The sequence below is a fragment of the Macrobrachium nipponense genome, chromosome 4 (assembly GCF_015104395.2).
Source record: "Macrobrachium nipponense isolate FS-2020 chromosome 4, ASM1510439v2, whole genome shotgun sequence".
NCBI classification, from domain to species: Eukaryota; Metazoa; Arthropoda; class Malacostraca; order Decapoda; family Palaemonidae; genus Macrobrachium; species Macrobrachium nipponense.
In genome coordinates, this window is record NC_061100.1 from 29,595,902 (window position 1) to 29,611,052 (window position 15,151).

The following is a 15,151-nucleotide window of genomic DNA, read 5'->3' on the forward strand; positions in this document are numbered from 1 at the left end:
ATTAAACTCGAGAGATAAATGAGAAATATAACAATAGGGATAAAATCTATTATAGAAATATATACATATGTGTGTGTGCATAAGTTTTGTTAAAAGCAACATATACGTTTTGGGCCATAATCACTGGAACACTGATTTATTTCTTAAAAGCGTCTTTTTTTTTTTTCTTTCTTTCTTTTTTAATATCAGCTATAGGCGAGCCACATGGCCAGTTACTAAAAAATGCCAGGCAATAATAATCCATAATTAAAATAACTGCTACCAAGAATTAACTTAAGGAAAATGGACTGGCAGTTACTGGCCGTGTTGCTCATCGTAAGCAATTCTGTAGTACTATACCTACTGTCTGACCGGAAGTTTCCAATTCCTGCTGTCTTGCCATCAATGTTGCCGTTTTTTCTTCACAACATTGCCTATTAGCAGTATTACCATACACAGTTTTCTTTTTTACGTTAGTTATGATTTAATGGTTAGACTGCGTTTTTTCTGATGTAGAATTATTTTGCGAGACGTAAATAAACTGCACGTCACTAGCTTAGCATAGAGTAGTTTTGACAAAGAAAAATAAAGGATTTCAATAAAATTCATTTCTATAAATAAGCAGGATATCTTTTATAACGTTATTTTTATAACAAAACATAAAAAGGCAAAGAGACGAATTTTATTCCTCAGTACGGTGGCCTGTGGTCGAAAAAGCCACGGAGGTTGCCAGAGAGCCAGATGTCACCAGAAAGCCACACTAGTAGACGAAGTTATTCAAAACGGCAACACTGCTTGCCACTTCAGACGGACAATAAGGGTTTGAGGAGAGAGTAGATACCAGATAGCAATAGAATATCAACATCATCCAGGTAAAAGTCCCTTTTCTGAGCCACTCCTTGCTACATGAAACGTTTTTAAGTAGAATAAATGCTGAAACTACTGAAAACCTTTTGATACTAAACTATCCACTATTCCCCTCTAAAATGCCTAATTATCTTCATGGCATTAATTTGAGTTATAATTTATGGATGTAATCTTACGCTAGGTCTAATTTTTCAACACCGGAGCTTCTTGGGGGCGGAGCCTGCGACAAGACACCTCCTGCTTCAGTGCAATTTTTTGTCAGATAATTCTAAAACAATTTTTTTAATGATTTCTTAGCGTCTTGTGCTTTTCTTTTGAACAAGACAACTCTAATTAGCAGTTCATTTCCACCTGCAGCTAGACTTATTCTACACCTAATTTTGTTTTGCAACAAATGAGGAAAGCCCCATGAAATAGACCCCTGATTAATTAATTCCGTCACTAGTTCTACATGACTGAGTTTTTACAATCCGTCAACATTCTTGAGGTGTTAATTACTCTTGAACAACAGAGATTACATATGACACTATTTATTCTGAAGAATTATTCCACGGTGGATTTCTCTTGAGCCAAGTCATCCTTTGACTAAATTACAACTATAATTACCTATTCTCTTTTTCAGGGACTGGTCTGAATTCTATAGACCTCTAAACCGACTACCATGGGTTTTATGAATTCTTATTCCGGAGGCATATTTTACAACTGATTTTGTAACAGAGTTCGCAGGCGACCAATTCTAGGCGAAAGACTGGAATGGGGCAGTTGGAAACAATTTCCTGTAGAAGCTTAATTGCTACTCTTTGTCTTAAAGCTCTGGTCTTCTTCTCCTTCTCCTTCTTCTTCTTCTTCTTCTTCTTCTTCTTCTTCTTATTTTTCTTCTTCTTCTTCTTCTTCTTCTTCTTCTTCTTATTATTATTATTATTATTATTATTATTATTATTATTATTATTATTATTATTATTATTATTATTATTATTATTACTACTAGCTGACCGACCAAGCTCTGCTTGGGATAACACTGAATGACAACTGATAAACTTTCTCTCTCTCTCTCTCTCTCTCTCTCTCTCTCTCTCTCTCTCTCTCTCTCTCTCTCCTGCTCCTTTCTCTCAACCTTTTGAAAAGAGGGAATTGCAGATATGGAGAAAAATGTTACTACAAACATCCTAAGGTATGTCACAACTATGAAATATATGGTAAATGTGCATACTTAGATGGATATGAGGATGATTGCAGAGATCTACATCCAAAAATATGCAAAAACCTAAAAGAAGGAAAAGGATGTAAGTTCGACAAAAAATGTAAATATATGCACCCTGTAGCCATGAAAAATAATCAAATAAATAACCAATCAAGCAATAAAATCCAAAATAAGAAAGAAACAAATAAAGAGAGGAATGAAGAATATCAGGTAAAAGAAAAAAGCAAGCCATCAACGAGATATGCAGAGGTGCCAGCAAAAAATTTCAATGCATCAGCTCCAAGATTCTACTCAAGAGATAATAACTGTTTTTATTATGCAAGGGGATATTGCAGATATGGAGAAAATTGCAGATTCAGACACAAAATGAATAATTATGATGAAGGAAGAACAATATATGGAAAAGTTGGATTTTTTAATGTCAGAATTTCTGGAAAGGAAATGAAAAAAAGAACAACATACCAGAACAGGAAAGAGACATGGGAAATCCTTATTATTACCAATATTAAATGAAGGAGAAAACACGCAAACCATCATAGTGATGAATGCGCAGGGTTTAGTTACGAGTAACTCAAAAAGAAAAATAGAGTACTTAGAAGAACTAACCCATATTGAAAAGAAAATAGATATAATGAATATAAGTGAACCTGGTATTCCCAAGAGACTGGGAATGATGATCAAATAAAAGGGTTTCAAACTTATAGATCAGATAGAAAAAATAGGAATCAAGGGGGAACCGCAATATATGGGAAAGACAAAAAACAAGGAAAAAAATATATGAGAAATATAGTAACTCAGAATGTGAACTAATAGCGGTAGAATTTGAATCTGAAAAATTAATGAATATAGTAATATATAGACCTCCTAATACTAAAGAGTTTGACTTAATAATAGAAAAATTGGATGATATATGTAGAAATCACAAGGACTGGACTATTCTCCTATCTGGAGACTTCAACTTTCCTTTCGTAGACTGGAAAGAACGAATAGGAGATTGTGGATGTACTTATACATATAAAAAAGAGGAGTAATAGTAGTGCAGAAGATAAGAGGCAATTCGAAAAGCTATTAGATATGCTACTAGAATACAACATTCAACAAATAAATCACCTGCCAACAAGAAAGGAAAATACTTTAGACCTAGTATTTGTGAACGAGATGAATTATGTTAAAGAAATAATAGTTTATAATGCGAGTATTTCAGACCATAATGTCATAGAATTAACAGTCCATTCCAAAGCAAGTGAAAACAGAGATAAGCAAGAAATGAAAAGTGGGAAGGATATGGAAAATACAACTTCTACAGTAAAAATATAAAATGGTCAGAAATAAATGAAGAATTAAACAAAGATTGGGATAATATTTTCGTAAGTGATGACATAAAGGTAAATACGGAGATATTATATAAAATATTAGAGAAAATAGTGGATAAATATATACCGAAGAAGAAAAGAAAACATCAGTCATGCATACCAAGAGACAGAAGGATCTTGTTCCAGAAAATCAGAAAGTGGAAAAAAAGGTCTAGCAAAAAAAAATGCATGGAAAGTTATAGAACTAAAGAGTAAGATAGAAAATGCAGAACAAAAGATTATACAATCAAAAGAAAATGAAAAACGGGACTTGGAAGAAAAAACCCTATTAAATATCAAGCAAAATCCCAAACTATTATACTCATATGCGAAGAAGATGAATAAAAGAAGAATAGAAATAGGCCCTCTAAGAATTGAAGGGAGATTAACGAATGAAAAAAAAGGAAATTTGCAACATACTGGCAGAACGATATAAGAGAGAATTCACCCCTAGAATAGATAATGAAGATAATGATATAGAAGTAAGGGATGAAAATAGTGAATATTTAGCTGACATAGATATTAATGAAGCTGATATTGTGCAGGCTATTAATGAAATTAAAAATGGAGCTGCTGCAGGGCCTGATGGAATTCCTGCTATTTTGTTAAAGAAAGTAGTTCATTCTATCGCAAAGCCACTTGCAATATTATTAAGACAAAGTGTAGATACAGGCAAGATTTATGATGAGCACAAATTAGCATATATTACCCCTACTTTCAAAAGTGGATCAAGACTAGAGGCAAGTAATTATAGGCCTGTGAGTCTAACATCACATATTATGAAAGTGTATGAAAGGGTAATGAAGAAAAATATTATGAAACATTTAATAAAAAATAATTTGTTTAATAAAGGACAACCTGGTTTCGTACCCGGAAAAAGTACACAAACCCAACTGTTAGTCCACCGTGAGAACATATTCAAAAATATGAAAAGCGGAAATGAAACAGATGTGGTTTATTTAGACTTTGCAAAAGCTTTTGATAAAGTAGACCATAATATATTAGCGAAGAAAATTAGAAAACACAATATCGTGGATAAAGTAGGAAGATGGTTAAAAGAATTTTTACACAACAGAAAACAGATAGTTATTGCAAACGACGAGAAATCGGATGAAGCAGGTAATATCCGGTGTGCCGCAAGGTACGGTGTTAGCTGCAATACTGTTTGTTATTATGATTGAAGACATAGACAATAATGTTAAGGATTCGGTAGTGAGTAGTTTCGCAGATGACACAAGAATAAGTAGAGAAATTACTTGTGATGAAGATAGGAACGCTCTACAAAGAGACCTTAACAAAGTATATGATTGGGCAGAGGTAAATAGGATGGTATTTAACTCTGATAAATTTGAATCAATAAATTATGGAGACAGAGAAAGAAAGCTATATGCATATAAGGGACCTAATAATGAGACAATCACAAATAAGGAAGCAGTTAAAGACCTTGGTGTGATGATGAATAGGAACATGTTATGCCAATGATCAAATAGCAACTCTGTTGGCAAAATGTAAAGCAAAAATGGGAATGTTGTTACGGCACTTCAAAAACAAGAAAAGCTGAACACATGATTATGCTTTATAAAACATATGTTCGTAGTCCACTTGAATATTGCAATATGATATGGTACCCACACTATCAAAAGGAATATTGCACAAATAGAGAGTGTACAAAGGTCCTTTACAGCTAGAATAGAAGAAGTTAAAGACCTTGACTACTGGGAAAGACTACAATTCTTAAAATTATATAGTCTAGAAAGGAGAAGAGAACGCTACATGATAATTCAGGCATGGAAACAGATAGAAGGAATAGCAGAAAATATCATGGAACTAAAAATATCAGAAAGAGCAAGCAGAGGTAGATTAATAGTGCCCAAAACTATACCAGGAAAATAAGGAAAGCACACAGGACATTAATCCACTACGCACCAGCATCGATAATGCAGCGTCTATTTCAATGCGTTGCCAGCTCATCTGAGGAATATATCAGGAGTGAGCGTAGATGTGTTTAAGAATAAGCTCGACAAATATCTAAACTGCATCCCAGACCATCCAAGATTGGAAGATGCAAAATATACCGGAAGATGTACTAGCAACTCTCTGGTAGACATTAGAGGTGCCTCACACTGAGGGACCTGGGGCAACCCGAACAAGATGTAAGGTCTGTAAGGTAAGGTCTCTCTCCTCTCTCCAACCGTCACTGTCTCTTTCCCTCTTTCTTCTCACTAATACCAACTCTCTCCCTCTCTCTCTCTCACTATTTCCATCTTTCTCCTACCTACCACCCCCTCTACTCCCTCTCTCTCTCTTCATCTCCCTCTTGCTCCTTTCTCTCTCCCTGCTCTCTATCTCTCTACTCCATCTCCCTCTCAACACTGTCTCTCTCCCTCTTTCTTCTCACTAATACCAACTCTCTCTCTCTCGCAATACGATGAGGTAACAGGAAGGGAGCTGGCACTTCTCATCTATGAGATCAACAACAGCCATAACCAAAAAGATGCAAAAGCATTCATAGATATATTAGAAGGATATGTATGATCCTTCAAACTGGAACAAATCAACAGAAAACATCTTGAAAATAATTGAAGAATTTCCAAATAAAATCCAAGTGGTCAAGAGACTCATAAAGAAAATATACATAAATCAACATATTCCGACAAAGAAAATTAATAAGGTGAACATTGTGAATATCCTAATTGATGCATTAGGAAAAAGAATGCCAAAAGCATGCAAACTGTGTGAGGTGTAGTATAGCATAGTTAATCCACAAAACCTGATCAGAAAATGTGCTGCATGCAACATTCCGACGCATCCGCAATGCGCTGAAGTAATGCAAGATATGAGAAAAGATACCAGAATATTTTGCTCAACATGTCTATCATGGATAGACAATGTTATTAAATCAAGACTGAATGTACAAATAGTTAAGGTTGAAGAAGAAGAGGAAGAGGATGAAGAAGAGGAGGAAAACGGAAAAGAAGTAAACAAAACTGAAATGACAGAAAAAAATAAGGAAAACAAAGAACAAGATAAAAGTATGGATGCAGAGATACTCATTGATACTACATATGAGGCAATCAAGCAGCATACATACGAAGAAATAAATTACGACATGACAACACAAAAGAAAATCCCGAAGATGCTCTACCCATATCTGAACAATGATGGGAAAGAGGAAAAAATAGACAAGAAAAACAAAGTCTGCAACCTATTGAAAAGAGGGAATTGCAGATTTGGAGAAAGATGTTACTACAAACATCCTAAGGTATGTCACAACTATGAAATATATGGTAAATGTGCATACCTAGACGGCTATGAGGATGATTGCAAAGATCTACATCCAAAAATATGCAAAAACCTAAAAGAAGGAAAAGGATGTAAGGTCGACAAAAAATGTAAATATATGCACCCTGTAGCCATGAATCAAAACCAAATAAATAATCAATCAAATAATAAAATCCAAAATAAGAAAGAAACAAATAAAGAGAGGAACAAAGAATATCAGGTGAAAGAAAAAACCAAGCCATCACCGCGATATGGTGTTTCAGCAAAATATTTTCAACCATCAGCTCCAAAATACAACTCAAGAGATAAGAACTGTATTTATGATGCAAGAGGATATTGCAGATACGGAGAAAATTGCAGATTCAGACACAAAATTAATAATTATGATGAAGGAAGATCAAATATTATGGTAAAGTTGGATTTTTTAATGTCAGAATTTCTGGAAATGAAGAAAAGAACAACATACCAGAACAGGAAAGAGACATGGGAAAATCCTTATTATTACCCATATTAAATGAAGGAGAAAACACGCAAACAATCATAGTGATGAATGCGCAAGGTTTAGTTACGAGTAACTCAAAAAGAAAAATAGAGTACTTAGAAGAACTAACCCAAATTGAAAAGAAAATAGATATAATGAATATAAGTGAAACCTGGTATTCCTAAGAGACTGGGAATGATGATCAAATAAAAGGGTTCCAAACTTATAGATCAGATAGAAAAAATAGGAATCAAGGGGGAACCGCAATATATGGGAAAGACAAAAAACAAGGAAAAATATATGAGAAATAGTATAGTAACTCAGAATGTGAACTAATAGCGGTAGAATTTGAATCTGAAAAATTAATGAACATAGTAATATATAGACCCCCTAATACTAAAGAGTTTGACATAATAATAGAAAAATTGGATGATATATGTAGAAATCACAAGGACTGGACTATTCTCCTATCTGGAGACTAACGTTCCTTTCGTAGACTGGAAAGAACGAATAGGAGATTGTGGTTGTATTTATACATATAAAAAAGAGAGTAATAGTAGTGCAGAAGATAAGAGGCAATTCGAAAAGCTATTAGATATGCTACTAGAATACAACATTCAACAAATAAATCACCTGCCAACAAGAAAGGAAAATACTTTAGACCTAGTATTTGTGATTGAGGTGAATTATGTTAAAGAAATAATAGTTTATAATGCGAGTATTTCAGACCATAATGTTATAGAATTAACAGTCCATTCCAAAGCAAGTGAAAACAGAGATAAGCAAGAAATGAAAAAGTGGGAAGGATATGGAAAATACAACTTCTACAGTAAAAATATAAAATGGTCAGAAATAAATGAAGAATTAAACAAAGATTGGGATAACATTTTCGTAAGTGATGACATAAGGGTAAATACGGAGATATTATATAAAATATTAGAGAAATATATACTGAAGAAGAAAAGTAAACATCAGTCATGCATACCAAGAGACAAAAGGATCTTGTTCCAGAAAATCAGAAAGTGGAAAAAAGGTCTTGCAAAAGAAAAAAAATGCATGGAAAGTTATAGAACTAAAAAGTAAGATAGAAAATGCAGAACAAAAGATTATACAATCAAAAGAAAATGAAAAACTGATCTTGGAAGAAAAAACCCTAGTAAATATCAAGCAAAACCCCAAACTATTATACTCGTACACGAAAAAGATGAATAAAAGAAGAATAGAAATAGGCCCTCTAAGAATTGAGGGGAGATTAACGAATGAAAAAAAGGAAATATGCAACATATTGGCAGAACGATATAAGAGAGAATTCACCCCTAGAATTGATAATGAAGATAATGATATAGAAATAAGGGATGAAAATAGTGAATATTTAGCTGACATAGATATTAAGGAAGCTGATATTGTGCAGGCTATTAATGAAATTAAAAATGGAGCTGCTGCAGGTCCTGATGGTGTCCCTGCTATTTTGTTAAAGAAAGTAGTTCATTCTATAGCAAAGCCACTTGCAATATTATTAAGACAAAGTGTAGACACAGGCAAGATTTATGATGAGCACAAATTAGCATATATTACCCCTACTTTCAAAAGTGGATCAAGTAATTATAGGCCTATTTGTTGTCGAACTATCACATATTATGAAAGTGTATGAAATTGGGTAATGAAGAAAAATATTATGAAACATTTAATAAAAAATAATTTATTTAATATAGGACAACATAGATTTGTACCCAGAAAAAGTACATAAACCCAACTGTTAGTCCACCGTGAGAACATATATAAAAATATGAAAAGCGGAAATGAAACAGATGTGGTTTATCTAGACTTTGCAAAAGCTTTTGACAAGGTAGACCATAATATATTAGCGAAAAAAATTAGAAAACATAATATAGTGGATAAAGTAGGAAGATGGTTAAATGAATTTTTACACAACAGAAAACAGATAGTTATTGAAAACGATGACAAATCGGATGAAGCTAAGGTAATATCCAGTGTACCACGAGGTAAGGTGTTAGCTGCATTACTGTTTGTTATTATGATTGCAGGCATAGACAGTAATGTTAAGGACTCGGTAGTGAGTAGTTTCGCAGATGACACAAGAATAAGTAGAGAAATTACTTGTGATGAAGATAGGAAAGCGCTACAAAGAGACCTTAACAAAGTGGATGATTGGGCAGAGGTAAATAGGATGATATTTAACTCTGATAAATTTGAACCAATAAATTATGGAGACGGAGAAGGAAAGCTATATGCATATAGGGGACCTAATAATGAGACAATCACAAATAAGGAAGCAGTTAAAGACCTTGGTGTGATGATGAATAGGAACATGTTATGCAATGATTAAAAAGCAATTCTATTGGCAAAATGTAAAGCAAAAATGGGAATGTTGTTACGGCACTTCAAAACAAGAAAAGCTGAACACATGATTATGCTTTATAAAACATATGTTCGTAGGTCCACTTGAATATTGCAATATGATATGGTACCCACACTATCAAAAGGATATTGCACAAATAGAGAGTGTACAAAGGTCCTTTACAGCTAGAATAGAAGGCGTTAAGGACCTTGACAACTGGGAAAGACTACAATCCTTAAAATTATATAGTCTAGAAAGGAGAAGAGAATGCTACATGATAATTCAGGCATGGAAACAGATAGAAGGAATAGCCAAAAACATCATGGAGCTAAAAATATCAGAAAGAGCAAGCAGAGGTAGATTAATAGTGCCCAAAACTATACCAGGAAAAATAATGAAAGCACACAGAACATTAATCCACTATGCACCAACATCGATAATGCAGCGTCTATTCAATGCGTTGCCAGCTCATCTGAGGAATATATCAAGAGTGAGCGTAGATGTGTTTAAGAATAAGCTCGACAAATATCTAAGCTGCATCCCAGACCATCCAAGATTGGAAGATGAAAAATATACTGGAAGATGTGCTAGCAACTCTCTGGTAGATATTAGAGGTGCCTCACACTGAGGGACCTGGTGCAACTCGAACAAGATATAAGGTCTGTAAGTTAAGGTAAGGTCTCTCTCTCTCTCTCTCTCTCTCTCTCTCTCTCTCTCTCTCTCTCTCTCTCGCTCCTCTCTCTCTCTCTCTCTCTCTCTCTCTCTCTCTCGCTATTTCCATCTTTCTCCTACCTATCACCCCCTCAACTCCCTCTCTCTCTCTTCATCTCCCTCTTGCTCCTTTCTCTAGCTCTCTCTTTCTCTCTCCAACTTTCACTATTGCTTTCCCTCTTTCTTCTCACTAATACCAAAACCCCAAACTATTTTACTCATGTGTGAAAAAGATGAATAAAAGAAAAGTAGAAATAGGCCCTCTAAGATATGAAGGGCGATTAGCGAATGAAAAAAAAGGAAATACGCAACATATTAGCAGAAAGATATAAGAGAGAATTTACACCTAAAATTGATAATGAAGATAATGATGCAGAAATAATAGTAGAAAATAGTGAATATTTATCAGACACAGATATTAATGAAGCCAATATTGTCCAGGCTATTAATGAAATTAAAAATGGATCAGCAGCCGGACCAGATGGAATCCATGCCATTTTGTTAAAGAAAGTAGTTCATCCTATCGCAAAGCCCCTTGCAATATCATTAGTGAAGATACAGGCAACAATAATGATGAACATAAACTAGCATATATTACCCCTACATTCAAAAGTGGATCACAACTAGAGGCAAGTAATTATAGGCCTGTGCATCTAACATCATATATTATGAAAGTGTATCAAAGGGTAATGAAGAAAAATATAATGAAACATTTAATGAAAAATAATTTGTTTAATATAGGACCACATGGTTTTGTACCCGGAAAAGTACACAAATCCAATTGTTAGTCCACCGTGAGAACATATATAAAAATATGATAAACGTAAAAGACACAGATGTGGTTTATCTAGACTTTGCAAAAGCTTTTGAGAAGGTAGACCATAATACGTATATTACCGAAGAAAATGAGAAAACATAATATTGTGGACAAAGTAGGAAGATGAATAAAAGAATTTTTGCAAAACAGAAAACGGATAGTGATTGCAAACGATGAGAAGTCAGATGAAGCTAAGGTAATATCCAGTGTGCCACAAGGTACAGTGTTAGCTGCATTGCTCTTTGTTATTATGATTGCAGACATAGACAGTAATGTTAAATAATCGGTAGTGAGTAGTTTCGCCAATGACACAAGAATAAGTTGAGAAATTACTTGTGCTGAAGTTAGGAACTCGCTACAAAGAGACCTAAATAAAATATTTAAATGGGCAGAGTAAATAGGACGGTATGCAACTCTGATAAATTTGAATCAATAAATCGTGGAGATAAAAGAATGCTATATGCTTATAAAGAACCTAATAACGAGACAATCACAAATAAGGAAGCAGTTAAAGACCTTGGTGTGATGTTGAATAGGAATATGTTATGCAATGATCAAATAGCAACACTATTGACAAAATGCAAAGCAAAAATGGGAATGTTGTTACGGCACTTCAAAACAACAAAAGCTGAACACATGATTATGCTTTATAAAATGTATGTACGTAGTCCACTTGAATATTGCAATATGATGTGGTACCCACACTATCCAAAGAATATTGCACACATAGAGAGTGTACAAAGGTCCTTTACAGCTAGAATAGAAGTTAAGGACCTTGACTACTGGGAAAGTCTACAATTTTTAAAATTATATAGCCTTGAAAGAAGAAGAGAACGCTACATGATAATACAGGCATGGAAACAGATAGAAGGAATTACCGAAAACATTATGGAACTAAAAATATCAGGAAGAGCAAGCAGACGTAGATTAATAGTGCCCAAAACTATACCAGGAAAACTAAGGAAAGCACACAGGACATTAATCCACTATGCACCAGCATCGATAATGCAGCGTCTATTCAATGCATTGCCAGCTCATCTGAGGAACATATCAGGAATGAGCGTAAATGTGATTAAGAATAAGCTCGACAAATATCTAAGCTGCATCCCAGACCATGCAAGATTGGACTCTCTCTCTCTCTCTCTCTCTCTCCAATCATCACTGTTTCTTTTCCTCTTCCTTCTCACTAATACTAACTCTCTCTTCTCCCAAACACCCGATCTTCTCTCTCTTTCTCTCTGGCTTTTTTCCTCTTTCTTCTCCCTAACACCCCGTCTACACTTCCTCTCCCTCTCATTCTCTCTCTGTCAACCCCCTTCTCAAACTCCCTCCTCTTTGATGTCATTGATGTTTACCGTATAGTATTCTTTTCCAAATGATAAGTCATATGTATACAGAAATTATGTATGATAAATTCGTAAAGTAACTAACTCACGGGCATAACCTACCCCGTTTCGTGGGCAAAACCAGCTCCGTTTCAGGGAATCCCTTCTCACCCTCACCCCCCTTCAGATTTCGGGGGAAATGGGATAAAACCTCATTATTAACCATCTTAGGGTCCCCACTATAACCCTGCCAAGTTTCATGCCCATTGGACCAGCCGTTTGGGCATGACTGAATGACTGACAGACAGACAGGCAGACTGACTGACATAATGTCCATTATAGTAAGATTATTATTAGCAATATTTACGAGAGCAGTAATGTTCTATACATAAACTTCATCTTAAAATTGTAGTGATATATCATCATGATGGTACAGAAACTATAACACATGCATATGTGTGTGTGTGTGTATATATATATATATATATATATATATAATATATATATATATATACATGTGTGTGTGTGTGAAAAAGTGGGAATATTACCAAAAATCTTCATGAAACAAGTGTACACAGTTCATTTTTCATAAATGATTCCGAGCTAATGGTTTTCACAAGCCACAGGTGTTTGGAAAATACCCAAAATACAAAGAAAAAAAATACAAAATGACTCATGAAAGACGTCACAGCAAATCCACAGAGGCTCGTGTGTGTGTGTGTGTGTGTGTGCCCATGGCCTTTATAAACTGGGTTAGAGACGCTACCAACTCAGAGAAGGTGGCTCTTTCATCCTGACCTATTGCTTCTCCTGTCATAGTATTCCACTTTTGACTCAGTCGTGAACTTCGTAGAGTGAATCCCAAACTTTACCTTCGACTGAGGCAGGATGGAATCCTTTCAGCTGACTTTAGGTCTCCTCCTCTTGGTGAGTTTGGGCAGGTTTCCTATTCTCTCTCTCTCTTAAGATGTTGTAGTCCTTTGGGTAAGTTTGGCCAGATTTCCTGTTTTATTTTATTTTATTATTATTTGTAATTTTTCTTACCTCAAAATGTTGTAGTCCTTTTTGTCAGTTTGGCAGATTTCCTTCTCCCTCTCTCTCTCTCTCTCTCTATCAAAAAATGCTTAGTGGTTACATCTACCCGATGAAAGGGCTAGATTTCCATGAATGCAGATAGGACTACGTAGTATTTTCCACGAATTTGTCATTTCATTTACACATGAAATAGGTTTGCACAGTTTTCTTGGAAAAAGTAGGCCTAGCAATTGAATTAATTGATCGATAAGCATTCTAGGATTATAGCTTATGTAAATCTGACACCATCATCGTTATCACATCATCAATATTAACACCACTCACAACGAAAGATGACTTATCAACAAAAACTGAAGAAGTCTGCAAATAAATGAATATGGACTTAGGAGATAGGTCTAAAGCATTCTAAGCCCAAAGAGTCATGGTGGTTACAAAAAAGCAAGGAACTTAAACAAATTAACTGAACCGAACCAGACATGTCAATCCTCTTGAGATATTTTTCTGCCTGTCTGATGGCCAGCAACCTCGACAAGGTAGATCCCTTACTCCTAAAAAAGTCTTTTATATTTTGAGATGATTTTCTTCATGATGTTCCATTTCCCTGGGCCATTTTGATCTTTGGAATGGGAAAATAGGAAGCTATCCCTCATGCGCAAAGAGTTATGGGTCTAGCAGCCAAATCCTTTGTATAAATGTTCATGCTAAAACCTTGCCATGCATATACTTCACATCACATAACTTAGCATCAATACAATGTCTTGTGAACTAAAAGAATGCCTTCTGTTAATCCATTTTAATGTACTATATAACATAACAAGGCATGATATGACCTCCAGCTTACTCAGGATGCGTGCAAGATTTTCCCTTCACGCATAAGTTGTAAACATTATATTCCTAACTTAACGTAAATTAAAATGTGCTAAAATCTATGGTCAAATAGCGCCTTGTTTCACCAACGAAAATTTAAATAAATATGCTATATTTTATTTGCAATCTTTTTCTGTACTGTTTAACATGCACATTATTTATTTTTTACATTTTCATTCTAATGAACAAATTATAAATACCCTATCCTAACGTTCCTGGACCTTTAACTCAACACAAAACACATTTTTCAGACCTTTTTATGCTCTTTGATAGACCTCTCCTAACCCCCCAACAACATCAACAACAAAGTAGTAGGCTTACTCCTCGGGTAAGCGATACAAACCTTTCTAAGATGGATGCTAACCTATTTCCACACTTTATCCTCAGAGTTTCTGCTTGGCGAACGCCCTCCCCTCTTCAAACGAAAGGTAAGTCAGTCTTTTCATATCTTTCCGTTCGATATTTGGTATCTTAAACCTTCGTTAGATGTTACGAATGTTTTTGGAAAGGACTGAAAATCTTTGAGTCAACTACGTATCACCCTTTTATATTCCTTGGTAATTTTCAAACATAAAATCATATATATATGTATTTTTTGGACATTCAAGCGTCAGTGACAAATAGGAATCTAATATTCCTATTCAAGCTTATATCAACGATATAGACATTCTAAACAGACATATGTCAATGCAATGAGTAGGCCTATGTCTGTTTGTCTTGTAGTCACATCAGCATAGTTATCATTTTTTCTTGTAACCTTCTTCTTCTCTGTTCAGGGACGCCTTCACGGGACCAGAACCAAAAAATAATGTGACCCAATCCTGGATTTTGGGTCCCAAAAACTCTGAAATTGACAGACAAGGTAATTTCCAGGC

At 34.8% G+C, this 15,151-nt stretch overlaps 1 long non-coding RNA gene across 1 annotated transcript; it reads left to right on the forward strand.

Moving 5' to 3' along the window:
* Positions 1-13,152: 13,152 nt before the first annotated feature.
* On the forward strand, positions 13,153-15,151 carry LOC135211628 (uncharacterized). Its single transcript, XR_010313680.1, has 3 exons — positions 13,153-13,301; positions 14,664-14,704; positions 15,053-15,151. It is a non-coding gene; the product is annotated as an uncharacterized LOC135211628 (long non-coding RNA).